Source organism: Pyrgilauda ruficollis, unplaced genomic scaffold (genome assembly GCF_017590135.1).
Source record: "Pyrgilauda ruficollis isolate IOZ18807 unplaced genomic scaffold, ASM1759013v1 scaffold38, whole genome shotgun sequence".
Classification (NCBI taxonomy): domain Eukaryota; kingdom Metazoa; phylum Chordata; class Aves; order Passeriformes; family Passeridae; genus Pyrgilauda; species Pyrgilauda ruficollis.
In genome coordinates, this window is record NW_024525267.1 from 8,485,057 (window position 1) to 8,509,624 (window position 24,568).

At 44.5% G+C, this 24,568-nt stretch overlaps 1 protein-coding gene across 2 annotated transcripts in view; it reads right to left on the reverse strand.

The window, feature by feature from the left end:
• Window positions 1-24,568, reverse strand: part of RHOJ (ras homolog family member J) — a 60,528-nt gene that overhangs the window by 16,798 nt on the left and 19,162 nt on the right. The window lies entirely within an intron of this gene.

The following is a 24,568-nucleotide window of genomic DNA, read 5'->3' on the forward strand; positions in this document are numbered from 1 at the left end:
CTCAACTGTAAAGAAAGAGGGGCAATCCAGTTCCACCCATTAGTCAACAGGAAGCCTTCAAACATTTGTCAGGAAGGTTGCTTAAAATAATTATATTGTTGCAGCATATGGACTATTAATTTTTATAAACATGAGGACAAGTGGCAGAACATAGGAATGAACATAAAGCTTTGTCAGGAATGGGGGAAGAAGTTCTGACTGGTGCCCATTAATGAGGGCTGGGAACGAGAAATAGTTATTTTGGACAATAAAAAAAAGAAAAAAAGAGACTTGAAAACATCACACAGTATCTTGCTGATTTTTTTGTTTGTTTGTATGGTGATAAAATTTGTAGTAGAAAAGAAGCTAGAAATTTATGGAATTTAATACCTCCTGCACTGGGGAACAATGTCCTGTTTGAAATCTCTTGGACTGAAAGTCTCTGCCAGTGTGACTGGACAGGCTGACTATTCAGCAGCTTTATTTGCTTGCAGAGACACAGTAGTGTTGTCAGCACATAAAGAGAGCAAACCTGACATCCTGGAAGTACAAAGGCTCAGTGAGCACCAGACTTGCTGATGAGAGCAGGATGGGCTGCACTCACCCACTGCTGGGGCTGCCTTGTGATGTGCACTGGAAGAGGAGGTGGGGAAGGGGGGAAAGCTCCCTCTCCTCATCTCCGAGGTAGCTCTGCACTCTGCAGCTCCAGGGAACTCACGGACACTAGGCATGGGTGCCCAAGGGTGGAAGAGCTTGTGGAAGAAGTACAAGAGTGGGGACATGGGCACCAACACAGACAGGAGACAGTCCAGATGCCCCATCCTCTTCCTTCAACCTGATTTGAATGAAATAGTTTAAAATAATCCTCCCTGGCGCCGTGGTTTTCAACTTCTTGTGCTGCAGGGAATCCCAGAATGCCCCAGCAGGGCTATGAACTGTGTAAGTTACTGGCAACACTCCTGCTTTTCTTAGCTGCCTTCTCAGAAGCAGCGGAGGTTACAGGTGGTCAGCACAGCTCACCAGAGGCAGTGGGAAATGTGCTTTTTTCCCCCCAGTTGCAACTTTGGCAAGCCTCCAATCCACCCTTGTGCCAAGAAATGCAGGAGCCAGACCTGCTCTGAAGATTTTGGTCTGCTCAAGGACCAGCTGGGAAGATGTACCCTTCAGCTGAAGGCAATTTTCCAGCTGCAGTGCACAGCTGGCCGAGGTGGTCTTTAGGAGGACACGCGGTCTCTAGGACTGCGAACAGCATTTGCACTGTCAGTCCTTGGTGGAATTTGCATGGAGCCTGCAGAGCTCCTTCCTCCAAAGCAGGATGCTCTAAGGACAGCTGTGAGGCACATGGAGGTGCAGGTCAGCTGGTGTTTCTGATGAATCTGAAGAGACATGTGCCATACATCAGTGCTGGCAGGGTTATCCAGCTCTGCCTCTCCTGCTGGCTCACCCTGAGCACAGGCAGACTGGGTTGGGTCCTGCTTCAAAGACGTCTTCAGTGTTAAATACTTAAAAGCTGCACTGAAATTTACTCTGCTGTGAAGCTTTGCTGGCCTATCTCTTTCTTGGTGGCATCTGACTGAGAGAGCTGCACTGGCAGAAAGCCCTGGTGCAGATACAAATTGCTGTAATATTCCAGTAATTAATACAGTTTGGAGATAAACTGTTTGGATAGAGGATCAGTCTACCTCGAGTGTGCTACGCTCTGCCAGAAGGATTTAACTCCTAGACTCTTATCTGTGCTTTGTGGTCCATGAAGTCACGGTGGATGTTTTGCAGCAGGTCTGTGGAGCCACACACTGAGCAGTGATTGATGGCTTGTGCAGTTCAGTTTGGCTCCTGGTCACCTCTGGGAAATGCTGAGGGGGAATAAAGAGATTGGTGGTGTCCTACCATTACTCTTCTCCCACACAAGGGATAAGAATTGCAAGGGCTGTTGGAGAAATACATCCTGAGTCTAACTTGCATATCACATTTAATTCTGCTTCTACATCTTGTCGCTTACGTGTCCTGCTGTGAATTTCTGTATGGCATCAGTCCTATATTTTTACTTTTTCTCTCTTTCTTTTCCTCTCTTTCTTTCCTTTTTACTTTTTTTCCTTTTTTTCCCCTTCCCCTGCTTTTTCTTTTGCCCATCAAACTTTATGTTTTCTTTCTTCTTGTCAATTTTTCTAACCTGTCTCATCATCAGAGGATATTCTTCCTGCCCATATCACTCTGAATTTGCAGCTACCACCCCAGAAAAACTGCCTTGTTGGCTAAACCTTGAGTGTTGTCTTTGGATTCCTGGCTCTGAATGCAGTGGGGACCAAATGGCTCACACTGGCAAATCAAATGATCCCTGGCTCTTGAAACAGTGATGTCCAGATTAATGTATTGGTGCTAAAATTTTCACCACACTTCCAAGCAGGCAAAACAGATGTGAAAATAGATGGCTTTTGCTTGTGAAATAAATGGCTTTTTCCTGTGAAAACTTTGTGGTGTTTTTATACCACAAGTTTATCAGTCTGCCTCTGTCAGGCAAAAGTCTATTCAGAGTATCCACTTGGTGGGTCATATTTATGAGCTGAGATTGCCCTGCTAGATTTGTAGGCCTTACTTTTGGCTTTATTCCAGTTTACTCCTACTTACCCTGTTTTTATCTTTTCCTGTTCTCTCTGTGGACAGGCCTATGGGAAGCCAATGCGGAATTCCTTCCCAGCCACTGGGGTAATGCAGGCTCCTTTATGGGATTGTGAACTTGACTTTATGAGCAGTCTTGGAGTAACAGGACAAATATGAACTCTCCTTGTCATTTACTGACTGTATTGATGTATTGATTAAGCACTGAAATGACCTGGCCTTTAACACTGACTGCAGTAGGGAGTGCAGTAAAATGAAGCTGAATATTTGCACAGTCCTGGCCCTCATTTCTCTCCAGTCTGGGTTGCACCAGATGATGCAGCAGGGCAGATGTTCCCCTCCCTTCACTAGGTGGTTTTAACCAAGTGCAAAATGTATAAAATACTGCTTAAATAATGATTTCTAGGTCATAAATTAGCTGGGTATTGCTTACTAGAATTTGAATAGCTATTTTGGGTCACTTCCAAGGCTTTGTCACAGGTCTGTATGGCTGGGGTTCTGCTAATGGATCGCAACGCAGAGCTTGACCACCACAGCAGAAGGACAAGATGGACTTTGTGTGGGATGGACCTGGTGTGTGGACCATGAACTGGTCTGAGCTGGGAGCTCTGTTTTTAAATCCGTGCTTAGTTTGTGTTTCTGGGGACAATGTGACAATTTTCATTGATGTTCTCGATGCCCAGATTGCCCCAGATCCACCCGTCAGTGGCCAATCTTTGCCAAACTCTTCTCCTATTGTGCTTTGTTTGGTAACTTTTAGGGACTGAACTGCACCCGTGGAAGAGCCCTTCAGCCAGACAGCAGCAATGTTCACTGCTCTGACAGAAATGGGACATAAATTGTCTGCTGAAATCTCAGAACATCTTCAGTTTGATTAATGGAGCAAAGCAACACATAAATCCCTGTATGACACCAAGCTAGGATGCAATATCTCAGCCATGTTTAGCTGTGGCATGGGAGAGCGGATTTGCACATCAGGGGGAATTTTCCCATGCCAGTGAAGAAGTGCTTGCAGAACCCAAAGACTGTGAAACCCCCAGCCAGAATACGCACAAGAGCCAAGCAGTGTCTAATGTGACATCAGACAGGAAAAGTAATCTATTTATTCTAGTGCCTTCCTGACAACAAATTAAGGTCCAGCTGCTTCAGAGAAAGAAGCCAGGAGCCTGTGAGCAAGCAGGGATGGTGGCACCTACCTGGGTGGAAAGACTTTCTCGTGGTTTTGGGCAAATTAGACTGCTTCAAGCCTCAGACTTTCACAAGGGCCATCTTCTGCCCTAGGCAGCAAGCTCTGAGTATCAGTCTGTGCATTTGACTGTTCACTATGATTACATGTACCTGGTGAATGTTACTGAACACAGAATAATCAAAATATGATAAAATTATTGGGGTGGAAGGGACCTTAAAGACAGTGTAGCTCCAAGCCCCCTGCCATGGCAGGGATATCTGGCACGAGACCAGGTTGCTCAATGCCCCATCCAGCCTGACCTTGAACACTCCCAGGGATGGCCACCAGTATAAGAACAGCTGCAGTTCTGGTTGATATGCTGGCCCCAGAAATGCCCAAGTCTGTTTCTTTTTCATCTGGGAAAAAGGATAAAACCAGAGCATGGGCAAAAGGACAGATCTTGGTCAGCAAGTTCCTTCTAAGGCACTTTTCAGGGTAATTTCTGTGAGGTGAAGTTCCTGATACAGTGAATGTGGTCTATTATCCGGCAGCTGATGTCCCTGGGGATACTGACTGTGTGTTTGCTCACTGGGTAACATTTTTCCTTCCTTCCTATGTTTGCTCACTTGGTAACATCTTTCCTTCCTTCCTAAACCCAGTTTTGTGAAATCTCTTGTAAAGAACTGGGAATTCCCCTCCACTCTACAGATGTCTTCTGCTCTGTGGAGCTTACACCAGACAGGACAGGAGTGTTCTGGTAGGAGTTTGTTTGAAGAAGAATGATTTCAAAAATCTGTTTTATAAATTGCCTCCTTTTTGTACTGCATAGCTCCTAAATAAGGGTCTCTGTGGCTGGAATTTGAGGTTCCCTGTCCCAACTAGGCACTGAAATTCAAAAACACCTCAAAGGCATTTAGATCAAAGATATTCAGATCTCTAATTCCCCTTGGTTCCCATAATGGTCAGGCATCTATGTAACTGAACTGGAACTACATATCCCAGGCTTTAAGAAATAGGAGCTTTGAATATTCCATCAGAAAACAAACTGAATGTGGGCAGTGCATTTTTATAGCACCTTATAAGTGCCACATGTGCATTTCTGAATCCTATTTTGGGTGATATTTTTCTTCAGAATATCTTTCTTTGGCTAATCCAGGTGGAGAAAATAAAAGTCAGGAATTAGGTGTCACACGCTGCTTTGATTTTGTTTGGGTCACTGTCTGGGAAACTTAATTTCTGTTTCTGTGGACCACCCTTCAGAAGATGTGGCACTGCTGCATCTGAAGCTGGGAATGTTCTGGAAACTGCAAGTCAAAGCCATGGGGATGCTACAATCCAGCAGCCACCAAAGGAAGACAGTAAAAAAAAGAGGAAGAAAGACCTTAAGGACAGACATCCAGGCCAATCCATGAGCTCAGCTGAGCTCTGTGACTGGTTTCCACTTTAGCCAGAAGCCTCACTTGCAGTGTTGCCCTTGGAAATATCCCCTTTTGCTTTGGCTGAAAGACAATCCTGCAATATTTCATGGCCAACACACCCAGGGCAGGTGAGAGCTGGTGTTACAGGACCCTTGGCTCAAAAAGGGTCTGTGACTCCAGACTGGGCCTTTCTTCACTTCCAAGCTCTTCACTTCCATGCATAAGGGTCATATCCAGGAACTCCAGTGACTTGATGCTCAAGGAATGTTCCCCCACTCCCTCCTTCACAACAAACAAGATTTGGTTACAGCCAAATCAATGTTCTACCCCAAACTTACCCTGCAGCTGAGCTACATTCTTCTGAAAAGAAAATCAAAAGCATGCTAGTTTACCCTGTAATTGGCCTAAATACCCCACTTTATATGTAAATTTTACTAAATGCTTTGAATTGCTCTTGTAATCATCTACCACCAGTCACACACAGATCTCTGAGAGCCAGTGTTTTCCAAAAGAAGGGCTCTGAGTAAACCTCACCATTCCTTGTCACCTCATCAATGGATGAGATCTATGTTCTGCTGAGCAAATACTTCTGCCCATCTGATATTTACAATATCTGAAAAACATTTCCAGTCTGCTCCCTGCGGTGGGAGCACAGAGAGGCCTCCAGGGCTGGGATTCAGCTGATTTCACTCCTGTAGCTCTTGGTCTAATGAGGTGGTGAGGAATTCACTGCTTTGTCTTTAGGCACAGACATTTAGTGATTCTAAAGCCAGATAGGATTCATAGCATCATTTATTCTGCTCTAAATAGCTTATCTAGCATCTTCCTACAAGGCATATTTTCTTGTTCTTGAATAATTCTTGAAGCTGTTTTCCAAATATGTTGTTGAGCAGTTGCTGTGACCAGACAGTGTGGTCTAGCAATGGTTTCATTAATGATCTAGCCAGAGGTAACATGACTTTCCTATTCCTACCTGTCATTCCCCAACGGCTCATCTAAAACTCTCATTGGTTGATTATCCTCATTATTTAATGAGTCTTGCAGCGCTTTATCCCTTTCTTAAGGCTAAAGTCCAGTCATTCTTGGCTTTTGTATCTGCAAGCCTTTTTATTACGTTCTTTTTTAACTCTGTGGCTGAGTGGAAAATCTGGAGACTGTAACTCAAACACCCACTGAAGGCATCTCACAAAAGGGGGGGTGGAACAGCCACACTCCTGCAATGTTCCCAGAGCATGGAAGTCAACAATAAAGGTTTTTTGGAAGTCAGCATTAAAGGCTTTGGGAAATCTGGGGTTGTCTATCTAGTGGCAAGATTTTCAACAGAATGTTTCAGGTCAGAAAAATGATATCCAAACACTTCTCAGTGTTCTCTTTCCAGACATCTCCCCATTGCCTCTAGAGACATCTCTTCACCCTGGGCTCTCATCTCTAAGGGGCACCACCTCCTCCCTTCCTTGTTCATACAGGTTTGAAGATTCCAGTTGGAATCAGTGGGAAAATGCCCAATCCTGACTCGTGCTTCAGCCTCCCTGGGGAAGGAGGCTGGCACCAAATGACATTTCCATTGTCCCATTCCACAACAGCAACAGATTCATGGAGATGGTGCCATCCTAGAGGAGGATTCACAGCTTGTGCTGTGTAGTTTTTTTGGAACCTGAGAGAAAAAACAATGCAGCTCTTCACAGCTGGGTATTTGCCACTCAGAGACAGCAACCAGAGGAGATGTACCAGTCCCCCAAACATTTTTAATTGAGAAGCTCAAATGAGGTGTTCTAAATCTTTCAAAATGCTCTGAGAAGTCAGACTTCAGCGCTGGCCAGCATACATGACATGGAACACAAAAGCAGTGGATGTTGATTAGGGAAATGAAAGAGAAGGAATTTGGTCCAGAAATGGATGAAAGAGAATGGAAATTCCCAAAGCTTTTAGAAACAAGCACAACATTACATCTTGAGCCAGCTTCTTCTCAGTCTGGGACATTACTTATTTATAGGCAGCATGAATGAAGTTGATTTATCGGAATCATCGACCTCATTGTTTGTAAAATCAGCACTGGAGGATTTCCCCTGTATCCCCATGAATTATTGCTGTGCTAATCAATCCTTGAACAAATTCAGCTCCACTGATAGCAGAGTCCAAGGAACCCTGGGGTCTCTGTTTGCAAGAAAACCTTGCCCAGTTTCTCCAGTAACACAATGTGGAGGGAGCTCCTGGGACCTCAAGGTTGTGCAAAGCCCTGCTGGATGGAAAAGGCAAAAATGACTAGAATCCTTGGGGAATTGAAGAGCAATTGACATTGTGTCCAAGAGAGTGTTTTGTTAGATTCCTTTCTGTCTTAAATGGAGGGCTGAGCACCGCCACAGACTGGGAGGTGCTTCCTGAGTGTTTCAGCTCCCTGTTCACCATCAGCTGTCCTCACGGAAGGCAGTTCTGCTCCTGAGTTAGAAACCAATAATAACTGCCAGATAAATGCAGTAAATTTGTGGGTAAATAGGCTCTGATGTGTGAATTTCAATGGTAATCTAATTGAAGGTCTTTTTGCTCTTTACTGAAAGTTACAGAACTAAATCCAACCAAATGCAAGACAGAGTAACTGTAGCATTGAGCAACATAACTAGATAGAACCTGATCAAGTTCTTTAAAAAGTGTGATTGTTCCTAAACAATGAGGAATACTGGATATTATCTTAATCCTGATGGAGGGGAAATGTCTTTTCTGAGACCATGTGATTGTCTGTGACATTGAGATGAATGAAAGAACAAAACTTTGGCTATGACTGTAGTATAAACCTATTACAAAAGAAAAAAAAAAGGCAACACGTAGATTTTAAAATATTTTTAGCTCAGCTAAATATTTTTGAAGTTTCCATTACTCTAGCACAATATTTAGGAAAATCTATTTTTCAGAGCTGGGTTTATAACTCAAGTCAATAGCAACACAGCAAACACAGTAAAGCTCTGAGATTATTAAAGTGTAACTGATAATTGGAGTGTCTTTATTAGTATTTTAACAAGTTATGCTGACCTGACCTGTAAAAGACCAGATACTACAGCATTTTCAGTTTCTTTTAATACAGATAAAGTCAGTCAGGACTCTTAAATAAAATCATGAAACCTAAGAGTGAAGGATGTATTTGGAGACTCCTAGCAGTGATGCTGAGATCATGGTAAGCAGAGAAAGGAGTGGGAATTTTCCACCAAACACAAAAGGTGGGAATGAAGGGAGAAAAACATAGGAATAAAGAGAGTTTTTGGATCATTTTCCTGTCTCCTTTCTACTATTCATGTGAGGCAAAAGTCATTCCCCTAACTCAGCTGAGTGCTGGGGAAAAGAATATCCCCAAAGTTATGTCAGGCATCTGGTTATCAAGGGAACATGAGACTTGGTAAATAGCATCAGAATAAATGAGAGATTAGTGGCAAAATGAAACAAATTGCACTGAAATGTATCCAGGCAATACACAGGGTGTTTCCCAGAGCATGGGAGGACAAGTCTCCCTGTGTGGCTGGGGGGAATCAAGGCAGCTCATCTCTACACTGCTTGCCCTGTTCAAAGGTCAGGATAGGGGGATATTTTTCCCCAGAAATGAGAGGAATGCAGCCTGCAGAGGCAGTGCTGCCTAACAGTGCTGGCTCCTTGCTCTAGGTGTCCTTCCAAAGCCTGTGGTGATCTGCTTTGGTCTGGGTGAGGTGACAGTGGGAGCAGACAATGCTGATGGAAGGGCACAGAAAGTCAGCTCTGCTGTGGGTGGGTTGTGGGCTGGACCTTCCAGTGATGGAAGTGACCTTCCAGTGACTCTGTCCCAGTGATTTACACTGGCAGAAGGCCCTATCAATAATGGCAGAGGACTATGGCACATCCTACCTCCACCAGGTGTGGTTCTGGGGGAAAAAATGGCTTTTCTGCTTTACCAGCATCTTCAACAAAAAGCACAGATAGCAAAGCTGGAAAGGAAGAAAAAATTGCCTGATATACAAGATGGGGACAAGAATGTGCTTTCTATAAGAACCTGATATTAGGGGAAATATAATATAATAGAGGAATATAAACCAGGAAACAGCCACAGCTTGGTTGCTGTCTGTGCAAAAAGCCTTGGACTCCTCTTCCTCAGCCTTGGTGCCAGGTAAGCTGGGCAGGCCTGTCCTGAGCTGGCTGTGGTACCTAAAGCCAAGATGTGTCTAGTGCCAGGCTGAGGTGGTTTGGGTGCTGTATTTGGGCACAGACCTGCAGGACACGTGTGTGTGTGTGTGTCCCAGGCATTGCCATGAGCACTAGGGCAAGACCTCTGCAGTCAGAGGCACTCCCTGGCTCAGCCAGCACAGCAATGCCTTGGGCATCATTCCAGAGTTAGGGCAGCTTAAAATAGCATCTGATGACTCTGGGTACTGCGCCTTAAAATAGCATCTGATCCTCTGAGCTGTGAACTGATGGGGCAGGGGCACGTTTGGCACACAGAACTGAATCCAGCAGGCTCCAGTCTAATGCTGAGGTCAGTGTGAGAGCTCAGGAGCATCAGCTTTGCCCAAACCCCAGTGCTTCTGTAGCTGACATTTTACATGCCATCAGTCCTGTTTTGGGCAGGGGGAAGATTAAATGATATTTTGCAACCCCTTCCCAACACCAGCCTCTGACACTTTGTCTGCATCTTGTTTAATGCTGGTTTTTCCCATGTATTTTTCCCCATGAAGTGTTGCTTGAGAGGCTTGAAAACAAATACCTGTTCCTGAGCCTAAGGAGGACCAGGACAGAAACTCTGATTTGCATTCCCCAGAAAAAGAATCAGGCCCACTGTCCTAAACCTGAGCTGCTATTTGCCCTGCAGCTTGCAGAGATTAGCCAAACATTTGGGCAGCAGCTCAAGCCTGTATGGCTTGAGAAGCAGAAATGTTAAACACTGTAAACAAAAGTCTTGGAAATATTTAAACTTTCTGATAAGAAAATCTGAAGTTAGGAGTTATTATTTTTCTCTTGGCTACCACAAAGGTTTTAAATGCTGCTAATGCTTTCTCTGCACCCTGCTGAGGAGCTTTCCACTCTCCTGTCCAGTGTGGCAGTGCTGCAGACAACGGAGTGATTGTAATGTTGGAAAAGCAACAGATGGAGATGGATGAAATGGTCTTAAACCTCAGTGTGTTTTTTTGTGCCTATGAAAGGGAGACGTGAGAACAAACCTGAGCTCTGGATACCCTTATCCTTCATTTCAGCATGGTTGCACTCACATGAAGTAGAGGGTGCTATTCCATGAACTCAGGAGGGCAATTTTTAGGGATGATTTGGTGGCCCTTCCAGCACAGAACTGGGTCTTGCAGGCTCCTCTCAGGAGAGCAAGAGGCTGCAGGTTGGCTGCAGCCCAGGGTGTACAGAGGAGCTGCTGAAGTGTCTGGTTGAGCTGAGGCCAGAGGATTTTCCATCTGAACAGAAAAAATAAATCCAAATTCCTCTGTAGAGCTGGAGAGGAATTTTCAGCTATAAAATGTGATTTCTGCAGAATCCGAAGTTTCCATGGGAAGCTATCACTTTCAACAGAGGAGTTCAGATGTTTCCACTGGGAGAAGTGAGGTGAAATGGTGTGAACCAGCTGACCCTGATCTGAACTGCTCCCTCTGTCCCCTCTTAAGAAGACCTGAGCCAGTTTGAGCAAAGCTCTTTCCCTGACAAAGTGACTCCTGCACCTGGGGCAGTGACCCTGGATGGGAACACAGCCCTGGGGTGCCAGGGGGGCACCACGGGCACTGGGACAACTGGTGGCTTCCTGGGAGACCAGAGCTGCAGCTGGGCTGAGAGCAGACACAAATAACCAGATCTGGTCCTCCAGCAGCCATGGAGTGCTCTACAGAATGGTGAAAACGAGCTTTTAGCACAGAGTCCAGATTTTTCAGGCTGTTGGAAATGCATTAAACTGCTGGCATGGATAAGCACGACCTCACCTTGATTTAAAAGTTTTGAAGTGAAATGGTTGAGTATTTTTCAGAAGATCCATTACTTTTTTTTTTGTTGTTGTTTGCAGGAAGTTTGTTCTTATGAAAATGTTACACTTTTAAACCTTTCATCCACATGTACAATGAAAATGAATCCTGAAATGTGTAGCTTTTTCAAGTGACAGGAATTAGTGATGGGTTTCTGCTCTAACCAAAGCTCTTTAAACATTTAACTCTCATGTCAGGATTAAATAATTTAACTGTTCTGTTAATAATTCCATGCTTGAATACAATTTCTGAATCAAATGTTCTAATTCAGTGGTATTTCCATGAATTTCTTGTACTGCCTGTTAGCTGTACCTCCATTTAGAGTGTATTTACTCTTGAAAAGATTTATTAGGTTTAATTCACCTTCTCTGCTGCCTTGTGAACAACAGAGGCAGCTCTGCTGAGCTCAGAGGAGTTACTTTTGGTTGGGAAAAACATCAATCATGTAGCTGAAAAACAAGTGAACTAATTTTGAAACAAGCAGTGTATATTTTCATGTCAATTGCTGTTAAAATGTTATGCATGCAAGGGTCACTAGGAGCAGCAAGTAGAAACTTATGAGGAAATTATTATTTTTATAACATTTAATTTTTTGCCTTAGGTGAGAAAGGAGCACAGTCAGAAAAATACAGGATAGCAGCAAATAACACAATTAAAAATCAAATTATTAGCCTATATGAAACTGGGCATCTCTCCAAATTATTCTTTTACCAGGCATAAATATTATTTATTTTATACCTAGCTTTATTTAAAGCTGTATTTGCTTAAGGACTGACTGAAATACACAGCTCTTAAGCATTCTGAGAGAGTCTTAAACATCATGCCTGGTAATTTTTCTATTTCCCACTGCTCTCCTGCGAGCCCAACAGTTATTCCCTCTTGTTTTCTGGAGCTTTAATCTATATTAGAAAACGTTGACACACTTCTTCAGCTACATGAAAGTGTCACTAATGGGGATCCCATCTGACTTCAGAGGAGAGGGACTTTGAAGAAAAATCACAGAAAACTGCAAATAAAGGAGAAATGAATCAAGGTAGAAAATCTACAGCTACTTCCCCCAGTTGATTACCAAGTATGATGTGAATTCTGCCTTTGATTTAAGTTGCTGCTTAGCACAGTGAATGGATTTTAAGCAGTGAATTTTACACAATGAGATACATGAAAAGTCTTGTTTTGAAGAACGACATTGTTCTCCGTTTCTATTTTTGCAGTGGCAACACCTCAGATTATGACTCCATTGTATGAGGCCGGTGCAAACAGGCTGAGAGAGGCCCTGCAGAGCAAGCACCAACAATGAAGGTGGAGAAAGGAAATTTCCTGTTTCACAGCGAGGGAAAAAAGGTGCACAGAGGGGACGTGGCTCCTCGGGGCTGCGCCGGGCATCTGGGGAACAAAACCCTGAGCCTCAGTCTGTGGCTTCATCTCAGCACAGAGATTGGGTTTGGCCATCCTTAAAGGCAGCACATGCTGCTGAGTGATGACAGAATCACAGAACCAGTGGGCTTGGAAAAGACCTCTGGGGTCAGTGAATCCAACCTATGACCAAACTGCACGGTGTTAACCAGGCCATGGCTCTGAGTGCCCCACCCAGCCTACCCTGACACTCCTCCAGGGATGGTGATTCCATCTCCTCCCTGGACAGCCCATTCTGGTGTCTGATCACTCTTCTGTAAAGGAATTCCTCCTGATGTCCAACCTAAACCTCCCCTGGTGGAGTTTGAGACCTTGTCCTCTTTTCTGGCAGCCTGGGAGAAGAATCTGACCTTCATTTGGCTTCAGCCTCCTGTAAGGGAGTTGCAAAGCAATAAAGTCCCCCCTCAGCCTCCTCTTCTCCTGGCTAAACACCCCCAGATCCCTCAGCTGCTTCTCACAGAATTTGTGCTCCAGACCCTTCACCAGATTCATTGCCCTTCTGTGAACCTGCTCCAGCACCTCAATGTCCTTCCCGAACTGAGGGGCCCAGAACTGGACACAGGACTGGATGTGTGGCCTCAGAGCCTGGCTGTTGATAAGCCTGACCTGCCCATCCCTGCTCATCCCAGGGCACAGAATTACAGAACCATAGAATCATTAGGGCTGGAAAAGATCTCCAAGATCATCCAGTCCACTTTTTGTCCATCCCATCTCAAGCTAAACTGCATGTCAGGATCCATGTCTACTTGTTTCTTTGCTCTGGCAGGTGTGTGGAGTAGCAGAGAACAGATTGCATTGTCCACGTGTGCTTTTGGGAAGTTAAAGTCCCTGCAATATTTTATTTGAGCTGTTTTCCCTGACAACACAATTAGAGTGGTGAAGCATCACTGCTGCTGGAAATTGATGTTGAGCATCAGCAAGGCACGCGTTCCTCTCAGCCACAGCTGCCTAGCAGGGCTTGTTTCTCTGCAGTCACTGGGATGTTGCTGAGTTTTTAGGCATTCTGCAATTTTCTATTGATTTTTAATGAAACATGCTGATGCCTGTATAAAAATGCACCTCAGGGTCTTGCTGATTTTGTTCAGAGCTGAACTCATCAGATAACATTTTTTTCCCAGTTCCTGCCTTGTTGGAGCAATGTGTCTGACAGGTGCACAGAAATCAATTCAGGAAGTACATCCTCGAAGAAATCAGGCTGCCAGATTAAGTAAAACAGATATTAACTCAGACACCTCTGGGCTCAGCTGAAGCATACTTCTGTGCACAGACAAAAGCAAATTTTTTTGCTTTGTTTTCTTATTTAAGAGGGTTTTGAGCATTTTTGTGCATTCTCATAGCAACAGCTTCAGAAAAGACTGAGAAACTTTCAACTTTCTACTGTGGTGTCACAAAATTGGAGTGAACAAAATATTCTGAAGCATTTTAAACCAAGCCCAGAGGAGTTTCAGATGATGAAAGGCTGCAGGGGTGGAAACCTGGGTTTGCAGGGGTTATAGTGGGGCCAGGGCTCTCATGTAGCAACCCAAGGTTGCATTTTGAAGATCTCTGTTGCTGCCACAGGCTGGAATTATTGAGGATATCCCTTTGACTGCTTTCTAACCCATCCATATAAGGAGAGCTGCCACTGAGCTGCGCCAGGAGAGAAATTCAAGGGGGAGGACGGTGCTGGTTTTAAACCCTCTCTGACGCTGCCTGCATGAGTTGGAGGCAGCACCCTGGACATCTGGGATAAATCTGTCTGCCCAGCTGCCAGCTAATGCTCTGATGCACTGGGAACTCTGCTCTGCAGTCGCTGACCACATTGTGTGCTCAGCCACAGCTTGGGGCCAAACAAAGTGGAAGGGAAGACGAAGCGAGCGTGGACCACAGAGCTGTGTCCAAAAGCCTGAAGGCACAGCTAAAGTACAACAAAAGGAATAACTTTTGTTTAAATTTCTGATATTTCTAGTGCTCTGAGCAAAACATCATTTCTATTTTCCCTCTGCCTGTGTTTTTCTGTTCTCCTTCCACCCAACATTTCTCACAGGGAGGCAGGGTGTAAGTGAAACACAGAAGGCAGAATGAACTCAGTTCCTTTCACCTAGTGTACTTTATCCGTCTGTCTTTTTCTTTGATCCCAGGGTTATCCAGGGCTCTTACATCAAAGAAGAAACAGGACAAAATCCGTGTATGAAAGGGTTGGCTGTAGATGTTACACAACCAGGCAAGGAGAGGCAAGGGAAGGGCTCTGCAATATTGACCACATGGAACTGGAGCAGAAAGGTGAGAAAAATGCTGCTTGGGGTGGTGTGTTTATTCCAGTGTCAGCCTCGCAGCCTCCCCACTCCCTGCACTGCTGCCCCTCTGCCAGCTCTCATGGCAGCTCCCACCCTGGGCTCCCCATCAGCCAGAGCCCCTCTGCAGGTCAGGGAAACAGCTCTGCTGCATCTGAACTGAGCCAGCCCTGATGGAATATGGACATTTCACCATTGTACATGCCCTTCTGAGAGGCCGTGGTGCAATGGAGACCCCAGAGGACCCTTTCCCAGCAGCAGGCTCTGTGTGAGCACACAGTGTTTGCTTTGTGTGCCCCTCTGCCAAGTGACATTTTCCACAGATGCTGGCTGGGATCAGTCTGCACCTGCATGTGTGTGTAACCCAGGCTGTGATTAGCCCATTTGTCTCAACAACTGTGGTTTCAGCTCTTTTTTCTTCCCCCCCCCACCCCATGCTCACAGCTCCCCTTTCTAACAATTTGATCTGCTCCATGCAGCAAACCTGTGCTGCAAAATATACACACTGCAATTACTGCCCTTTCCTACCACACAAAGTGAACTTGATGTTCCTCTCTTTCTCCTCTGCCAAACAGACACTTTGTTGTTTATTTTCAAAGCATTTAGCATCAGAGCTGAAAAGTAAGCTGCAATATCTGTGGGCTATACCTGCCTTATTAAATAAGACTGAAAATATTAATGGAGGGCTTTTTCTGGTTTAACACACATACTTTCATATTAGATTGACAGGGCTGCATTTCATAGAATCACAGATTAATTAAGGTTGGAACATAAGATTGTTGAGCCCAGACATTAAATCCATCTCTGCCATGTTGCCAATAAGCCATGTCCCCAAGTGCCACATCTACATGTCTTTTGAACACTTCTAGGGATGGTGATTCCACCACCTGCCTGGGCAGCCTGTTCCAGTGCCTGACCACCATTTCAGTTTGCTATGGTTCCTAGAGAGATGCTACAGGAAATGGGCAGCTCTTTCAGTGGATATAAATATGGCAATGTTGAAAGGGTTCCTGGTCTTCTTGGAGAGTGACCATTTGGAGACAGAAAGCTGGAGGGACTTCCTGGCTTGTTTCATCCTTGGAGACAACTCAGACTGGAGACAGTGGTAGCCATGTAAAGTAGTTGATGTAGTGACTGTTGAAATATGTAAGGATTAGGGATCCTTTGTAAATCAGGACCAGGATTTGGAGGAGGATGGGAAAGAGAGAGCACAGGCATGACTGCAGCCTTCTCTCACTGCAGGATTTCTCCCTGCCTGTTGGGGTAACTGCACCACATGGCATCAGTTTAAAATCAGCACAAGGATTGTGAATCAGAATCTGTGAATCCCTCTGCCCAAAGTCATTGGAGCCACAGCTCTGTGAGAGAGGGATGTGATGCAGAAGCCTGGCATGGGAGCAGGATGGATGGAGTCTCCCTGTCTGAGGTGCACAGCACTATTTTTGGCAATTTAACTACATGGTCAGTGATGAGTCTGGTCTGATGCAAGCTGGCAGGCTTCACTGCTGAGGCTCACATGGCAAGCACTGCTGCTCGGTGCATATTCCTGAATAATTTCCCTTTCATCTTGCCATACTTCTGTCTTTTCTGGCTGTTTTGAAATACGTCTCTAGTCCACATGTATGGAGATGTCTGCAAGGCAGTGCTGCCTGCGGAAGGAACAGCACCTTGCCCTAGATAATGAATTGTCAGTTCAGTCTCACCATCCTGAAGATTTATACAGCAGTTCTGACTGGACAACAGAAGCCTGCTGCTCCCCTGTGTGTCTGGACAGGCTGGTTAGATATTCTGGTCCTGGTTTTACACACTCTATTTTTAAGAAGCTCACACCTTGGTGCCTTTCCCCCTGACTAATGTAAAAAGGCAACCCACCTCTAATCTGGTTATTAGAAGATCATCCAGCTCCACAGGTCAATGAAGAGTCAAAAGCATCATTTAATTCTTGAACTTTGCTGCTGGCCCCTGGCCGTGGCTGGTGCTTCTGTGAATCCAAAGCAGTTGCACAGAGAGGAGCCAGGGTGTGTCTGTGCAAAGGCAGCCCAGGGCCAGAGGCCAATTGCTTCCCTGAGTCGGTGGCATTTTTTCTTCCTGGAATTTTGCTGCATTGTGACTTGCAGATCATCTTTCTCTCAGCCGGGGAAAGAGGCTGACCCTGATCCCACTGCTGCTCTGGGGTCCTTGCTCAAAAGGACTGATGTTACAGTGTGGGTACAGAGGAGGAGTGGGACACACTTCCACTGGGTTTATTCACAGTTCAATACATTGCCAGGAAAGGCCTGATAAATCCCTTCTGAGGATGTTCCTCTCAAATGCTGGTGTCTCATTCTCCCCTTTCCCCACAAGGTCATCACTGGTGTTAATCTTGCTCTGGTGGTTCATACTGCCCTGTGCTTCCCCACTGGGGGAGAGACTTCCTGCCTCTGAGTCAGTCTGGCAGCTGGACCAGAGCGAGCAGATGGAAAAAGGGATGGGCTCTGCACCCTCCTCTGCACCCTGACGTGGAGCATTGCATCCTCCCAGCTCACACCGACACGGAGGGAAGCTCTGCCCTCTCTGCCATGCTGTGCTCACCCCGCAGAAACCAGGGCTTCTACAGCCACTGCTGGCTTGCAGCACCAAGACTTGTGTTTAGGGAACAGCTGGCAGCTGGCTGACTTCCAGCACGTTGAACTGTAGGACTCGTATTACAGTGCTTAGGAAATACCCATAAAATATTAGCTCATTAGACACACTCAGTGGAAATTAGACACACTCGGCATTGGAGGTACATCAACAATGAGTCAGAGTTGCTGTTTGTCACTGCACCTCTTGGCTGAAGTGCTCTGAATAACAGCAGGGCTCCCTCAGCTGTGTTGTGTACGACAGAGAGAGGCAGCCAGGGAGGTGCTTAATGTGCTTATGGCTTGCTCTAATGTGGTCCACTTCAAACAATTTATCTTCTGAAGTCCCAGAATCATGGAATCATAGAATCATAAAATGGTTTGGGTTGAAGGGACCTTAAATTTCATCCCCCTGGACCAACAAGGTGCCTGGAGCATCAAAACTGACTCAGCAATGAATGCAAAAAAAGAGTATTTCCCTGTGTCTTGTGCTGGCTTTTTATAATATGTTCATTTAAAAGAACGGCCATTTCCTAAGACGTTTGCTTTCCAATTAAAGTCTGTAAAAGGAAATGTTGTCTATGAAAGTTACTTTTCTCTAAAGACAGATTAAGTGGGAGGTGTAGGTGTTTCTTTGGAAAATATTGAATTGAATTGAATGAAATTAAAGGTGGGGAAAAGAAGCCTGGTTTTAATCAGTTCTGTTGAGAATTGTGGCTAGTGCAATATGGCTCAGAGAAGATATGGATTCCCCCTCCCTGGAACTGTTCAAGGCCATGCTGGTGTGAGTTCTAAGACACCTCATCTAGAGGAAGGTGCCAGTGCCAGGGGCAAGGAGGCTGGAATGAGATGTTCTTAAAGGTTCCTTTCCACCCAAACCATTCCACTCTTCTATGATATCTTTTATCCACACCTCAGAAGGAAGGAGAAAACCTTTTGGACCTGGATGGCAAATGTATGACTTTTTCCTCCTCCTGTATCACAGGTTGTGAATGTTGCCCACACTCACCTCCCCATCACACTGCTTCTGTGCGTGTAAACGTTAAAACTGTTCTTAGGAAGGTTACTTCACGTGTGGACTTGCAAACAAGTGACAGTTGTGCTGACAGCAGAGTTAAAAGACAGGGAAATGCATCTGACAGGCACTGCTTTCCTTGCAGAAGACTGAGGAGATGGTAGCATTCTTTGAGTGGATATGGTGCTCGTGTCTCTGGACTTGCGTGTTACTCTATAGATTTTACAGTTGCATGACAGCCTCTGTTGCTCTGTGTGTGAAAAGGTCTTTTGTCCCTTTAAATGTCACTTGCTGTCAAATAGAGGAAAAGCTTAGAAGCCAATGTTGACATTTATGCAAACAGATCTAAAAAAATTTCTGGTGAGGTTCCACTGATAAACACTTTGGCCGTGATCTTGCGGTTGGGTGTGTGTGGGCAGATGTGTGTTCCTGCAGACCCTCTCTGTCTGCTGGGAGACGACACATATTTTTAAATCAGCTATTTGCCTTGAGCTTTTTGCTGGACAGGGTTTTAGCAAGGAGTTTTGAGAGGTAGATGAACGACAGAAGAGCACAAAGCCACCAATTCTCACTGGGAACTGTATATCAGAAAAGAAGTCAGGCTCTTTTGGAACTCCATAGTTGCTTTATTATTTAAGAAATTGTCTAAATCTTTCTAATTTTCCTATTCCCTCCTCCAAACATTTACATTTTTCTGTGCTGTTAAGTCCTACCTTGTTATCAGTCATGAGGATCTGAATTTTGCCCTCATCTTCAATTAGACACCAGCTAGGTAAAGGATTAGATTAGCCTTGCATGGAAACACACAGAGATCCATGAGGTTTCCATGAGCATGTTGCATTATGTAGTGATTCCTGGAGTATGAAAAATCATTAAAATGTCTAAAAACAAAATTATGTTTTCAGTGAATCTTGATTTTTTACTCAAATCTTTTTGATGACAAACCAGCAGACATTAAGGTCATAGTTGAACATTTATTTTCAGGTATTAGAACCTGGGTTTTGTGTGTGCATCTAAGTTATTTTTGTGGCAGAAATAAGAACTGAGAGAACAGAGCTCCTGTAATTCACTTTGTGAATTTTAAGTGAGACCACACCACTTCTGTCTTTCTGTCTCTCTGCTGCTAGAAGCTGCCCCAGAAGTTTGTCCTGCCAAGGCAGCTGTTTGTCTGTCTATCAGTGACAGTCTCAAATTTGTGTGGAGAGCACATAGGACCTGCGCTCTCAAGAGACCTCTGTTCCTAAAAGATGTCTTCCCTTCCAGGCTTCCCGAGGTCGTGCTTCACCATGAGACTTGAAAATCTCACATGACAGGGAATAGTGGGACAATCTGGAAAGTGCACTCAGAGGCTGAGTAAGCTGTCTTTTTTTGTATTGCTGTGTAAGCTTAAAAATGTAGAGAAACTCCATCGACTGTGCTACCAAACTTGGTGTTTTCAGCCTGCTCCTCTGCTGCTGTAGTGACTTTTGTGTAGATGCCCAGAGCCCCAGCCTATTGCTTTGGTTATGTTTTCTGTTCTTTGGTGTTCCAGCATTTCTGATGTCTCCCTTGGGTAGAATCCCAGTGAGTCAATGGAAAAATTGTGTAGATAATATTGAAAGCTGGCTTTTAAGACCCTCTTCCTAATCTGACCTTGACACTGACTGTAATTCACAACATATGCAACTAGAAGGATAATAGCCTAGGAATGAAGGTTAACTGTCACCCTTAAAAGTGAAATCACTATGCAAAGTGGATACTTGTGTTCACCCCTCTCTACTCTCTCATGCTCTGGTCTTAAGAGGTCTTTCTTTAGCATAGTAATGATCCGTGGCACAAAAGGTTAAAGAGCTGTCACTTTGAATATGAAAAGAAAAAAAAAGAGATCATGAGCCATGTCAGATGATTTAAGCTGGTGTTCAAGACCAGCCAAACCAGGAGAAAATGGTCATTTGGAGCCCTGTCCCATTAATGAATCACAGGAGCTTCACACCTGATACATGCCCCTTCTGTGGCTGTATGGAAATCATTCCTCAAGCAGCACATGGCTGGTGTGGTCCAACAACAAATGACAGCTGAAGTTTAGGGCACTGTTTGGACTCTCAGATCACCCAGAACAGCTTGCTCTTGCCCTGAAGGCAAGCTCACAGGCGGCATGTAATGATGAATAAGGATGACAGCAGCTGAGCTTGTTGGCTGGCACACCCTACTGTCTTCAGCCCAGGCACAAGAGATGTTATGTATTTGGACTAAGAAAGTAGGGAAAGGAAGAACAAAATACTTCAGGAAGGAGCTTTCAGAAGCACTAAGTTCTGCAGAAGCTGAAGACTCATTTTCACTTCAGAAGAGAGGCAGCTCTGGATCATGTGCTGTGCTCAGATGTGTGTGTGCTGCATCTGGGACACAACGGGGACTCCATCTGCTGAGAGTGGTGAGGCTGAACTCTGCACACCATGAAAAGCAGCCAATGCCTCTGCTGGATGCAACGTACTCAGGAGAATGGCTCTGTTGTACCCAGCTTTCCATAGGAAATGAAAGAGCCTGCATTGTCCTTTCCAGGCACAGCCTGAATGCAAATCCATAAATACAGTTAATATGGCTAATGTTCTGCTTCCACAAGTTTGTTACAGTCTCTACTTACTAAAATGTTAAGTCCTTAATTGAAATTCCACCTCCAGTGGAAAAGCCCTCCATCAGCTGTCCCTGGGAAAACGGAGCAATGACAGCAAAAGCATTGTGATGAGCTTTTCTATCCCCTCCTGGCATTTTTTGAAAATTTTCCATTATTTTGGCTAAGAGGTCAGAACTGGTCTGGAAACTAAGTTGTGCTTTTGATTCTCTATTATTGAGCAAAACCTAACATAATTTAAAACAACTACCAAAATCAGAAACCAGCCCTTGCATAGCTTGGTAAGGGCCTGCTTTAATAAAATTTTTTTTTTCCAATGATCCTGTGTCCCAAGCAGCACTGAGTTACCATACCCATCTGGCCATATATATTTAGATATAAATTGTTTTTCACAATTTTTGCAGAGAAAGTTTGCACATAATTTTACATAAAGGAGTGAAAGTTGTCATAGTTTCCTTGTCCTCCTCCTCTCTCTCTTTCTCTTCCTCTCTCTCTCTCTTCCCTGTCTCCTTAGATTTAATTATTGCTTTTTGTCCTTGTTCCTTTGATGAGTAACCTTTAACAAAAAGCTCTCTGCTCACACAACACAGTTCTCCAAAGACAATTATGTGAGGCTTGAAGATACTACATGCAGGTCCACAAGAAGGGATAGGGTAGAAATAGGGTCCCAGGAAACCTCCTGACTGCATATTTACCTGTCAGTCCAAGGCAAGACATTGGAAATAGGAAATGGCAGATAGCAGGAAAATAGCAGATGGCAGATATCTCCCAGAGGTGCTGACAGGTGATTCAGTGTCTAATATTTGCACACATATAAGATCTCATGAAGATATGCTAAATACGGCAAACCAGAATCTGCCATGGGCTCTACTATGGGTCTGGCTGTCCTTGTACTCAGTTAATGTCCTCAGGGGAAATTGGTATTCTAAAAGCAATGGGTTTTTGTAGGAACATGTTTACACACAGACTTGCACTCACATTTACATTTAGAAAGAATTTCAGATGGACTTTGCAGATTTAAAGCACTCTCTTGGCATCCCTTGCCATGAGCTGGCTTCAACCCCTTCTCTGACCAGGGGACTCTTTGAAGAGATCTACCTCCCTCAAATTTGGCTTTGGTGGAATTGCTCCTGGTTTCCAAGGTTTGAGGCAGGCAGTGATATTTTGTAGCTCTGAAATTGACTGGGAGGAGGAGGAGGAGAGAGGAAGAGCACACAAAAGCAGAGGGGGAGGAGGCAGGCAATACATCAGAAAATGTGGACTGTTTCCCAGCATCATTTAATGACTTCTTTGAATGACTGAGAAATTACACCAGAAGTCTTGCAAAGGCAGAATATAAGTTTCAGTGTATAATTATATGGCTATATTGCAGTCATAAGGATAATTATCACAATTTAAAAATCCCCAAATCATCAAATCATTAATCTGTGCTCTGTCTGTTCTGTTTTATTTTTGCATTACAACTATTTCATGCATCATAAAGTATTATCCACTACAGGAATTGGAAATTACTTGTTTTATATTGTTGTGGTTTTATTTTGCATCAATCTCTACATGTTGTCCATGCATATTTCTCGAGAACAATTCACTGGCAAATAATACTGTTGAGGACCAAAATATCTCTGACCAAATTCTGATGCACATAGAGCCTGCAAATGCTGTCCCAGGTGGCTCAGGCTGTCAGGATCTGACCCAGTCCACAGCATTTCATTCAACAAGTGGCAATGTCTCATCTGATCCATGTGGGCATTTTATGGAGCAAAGTCCTAAATTTCAAGCCTTATAACTTGCACATATGTTCCTGCCACCCACCAAGGGCTAGTAATATTCCAGCTCAGAAAGGCACTCTTGGTTTTGCTTGTCTTGTACATGATACATGAGCATGCTTGTTTATGTGAAATTTGGGAGAACAAAGGCTAACTTGATCCCACCCTTCCAATAGGTTCTATGTTTTTTCAACCCTGAAGCAAAATTTGACGTCTGTATGTTTTGGCTTTTAAACTCAATAACCTGCAGGCCTCAAACACATCAGAAAAGAAATGGAAATCTCATTATGACACAGAAGGTTTAAAACTTAAAACCAGAGGCTATATCAACAGCAAATGGGACACCACAGACATGCCCTTCTCCTTGGGACTTCCACTGGATTCAGGATGGAGGGATGCTGTGAAGGTTGTTTTACTTTGCCTGTGCACTCTTCAACCATCACAGTATGTTGATGGTACAATGGCTTTTTTTGGATATTACTCTAGATTCTTATTTGACCAAATAAACAGGACAAGAACAGGCAGTGTGACTTCAGAAGGTGAAGATGTGATTGATTCTGGGCCATGTGAATGAGCATCTACCCCCTGCCCACTCTTCCTCTGAACTGTATATCTGCTTTGGCCTTGCCACAGGAATTTCACTAGGTAGTTGAATTTTAGTAGAAAACTTTTATTCTAAATTTTGGGTAGTTGAAGGTCATTTAGGCTATTCTGTAGTTATGAACTCCATTTAAAAAAAGAGGATCCTTCTGCCCTGAGCTTCCTATTCTCTCTTCCTCCCTGTTCCCTCTGGACTTTTACCTCGCTGCTCTGTATTGTTTTTCCACACAGTCCCTAGCTTTGATGTCTGCAATGCTGGATTTTTTTTTCCTTTACACACCTTATTTTTGAAACCTTCTATTATTTTTGTGACCTTTTGGAATACTTTCCATTTCAGGAGCATTCTTTGCAAGACAGACTTGATATAGAGAGAAATAATCCCAACCCAGTCTTACGGGATGTGTTTTTACACCCTGATAGTGTGTGTTTTTAACCCTGCAGTGTCCTTCCCTGTGCTCCCACGGGTGCTGTGCACAGCTCTGGTTTGCACCCAGGGAGTGTGGAGCTTTCCCAGAGCTGTGTGGGTTGCTGTGTTGATGGGGAAGGCTGTCTCCGGAGGATGCTGCCACCAAAAGCAAAATGCCTCTGTCTGCCATCCGACTATTTCCACACAACCAACAGTTTTAAGGCTTTATCTGCATGTATATTCCCTGAAGGAAGTCTCTGGTATCCCGAACTGTTGGTTTCTTAAGGGAACCAAAAAAAACCCCCTGCTTGGAGCAGACCCTGTGAGGGATTCAAAGCTCGCTGGAGGAATGCAGCCCTGAACTGAAGGTGTCAGGTGCAGCTGATCCCGGGAAAGCTCAGGGCTTACCAGGGTTGAGTGGGCCATGGAGGGGGGAAGGAAGGAAGGATTTCTGGCCTGAACCCAAGGCCAGGCAGCTGGAGATTTACAGAGCTGCTCTATCTGCCCTGATTTCTCGGATGTGGAACAGCCACTGAGGTGTGCAGAGGGCAGTCAGGGACTTGGCAGGTTAAACACAAACCCATGGATGAAATGGGAATTGCAGCAAGGAATCCTTGCTTTTCAGCTGCTGGATATACAGGAACCTGTATCCTGCTGGGCTGGGATATACAGGAACTCCAGCATTGTCCATGATGTCTGTGTGTTCCACACAGGGATACTGATGCTATTTTTTCAGAGGC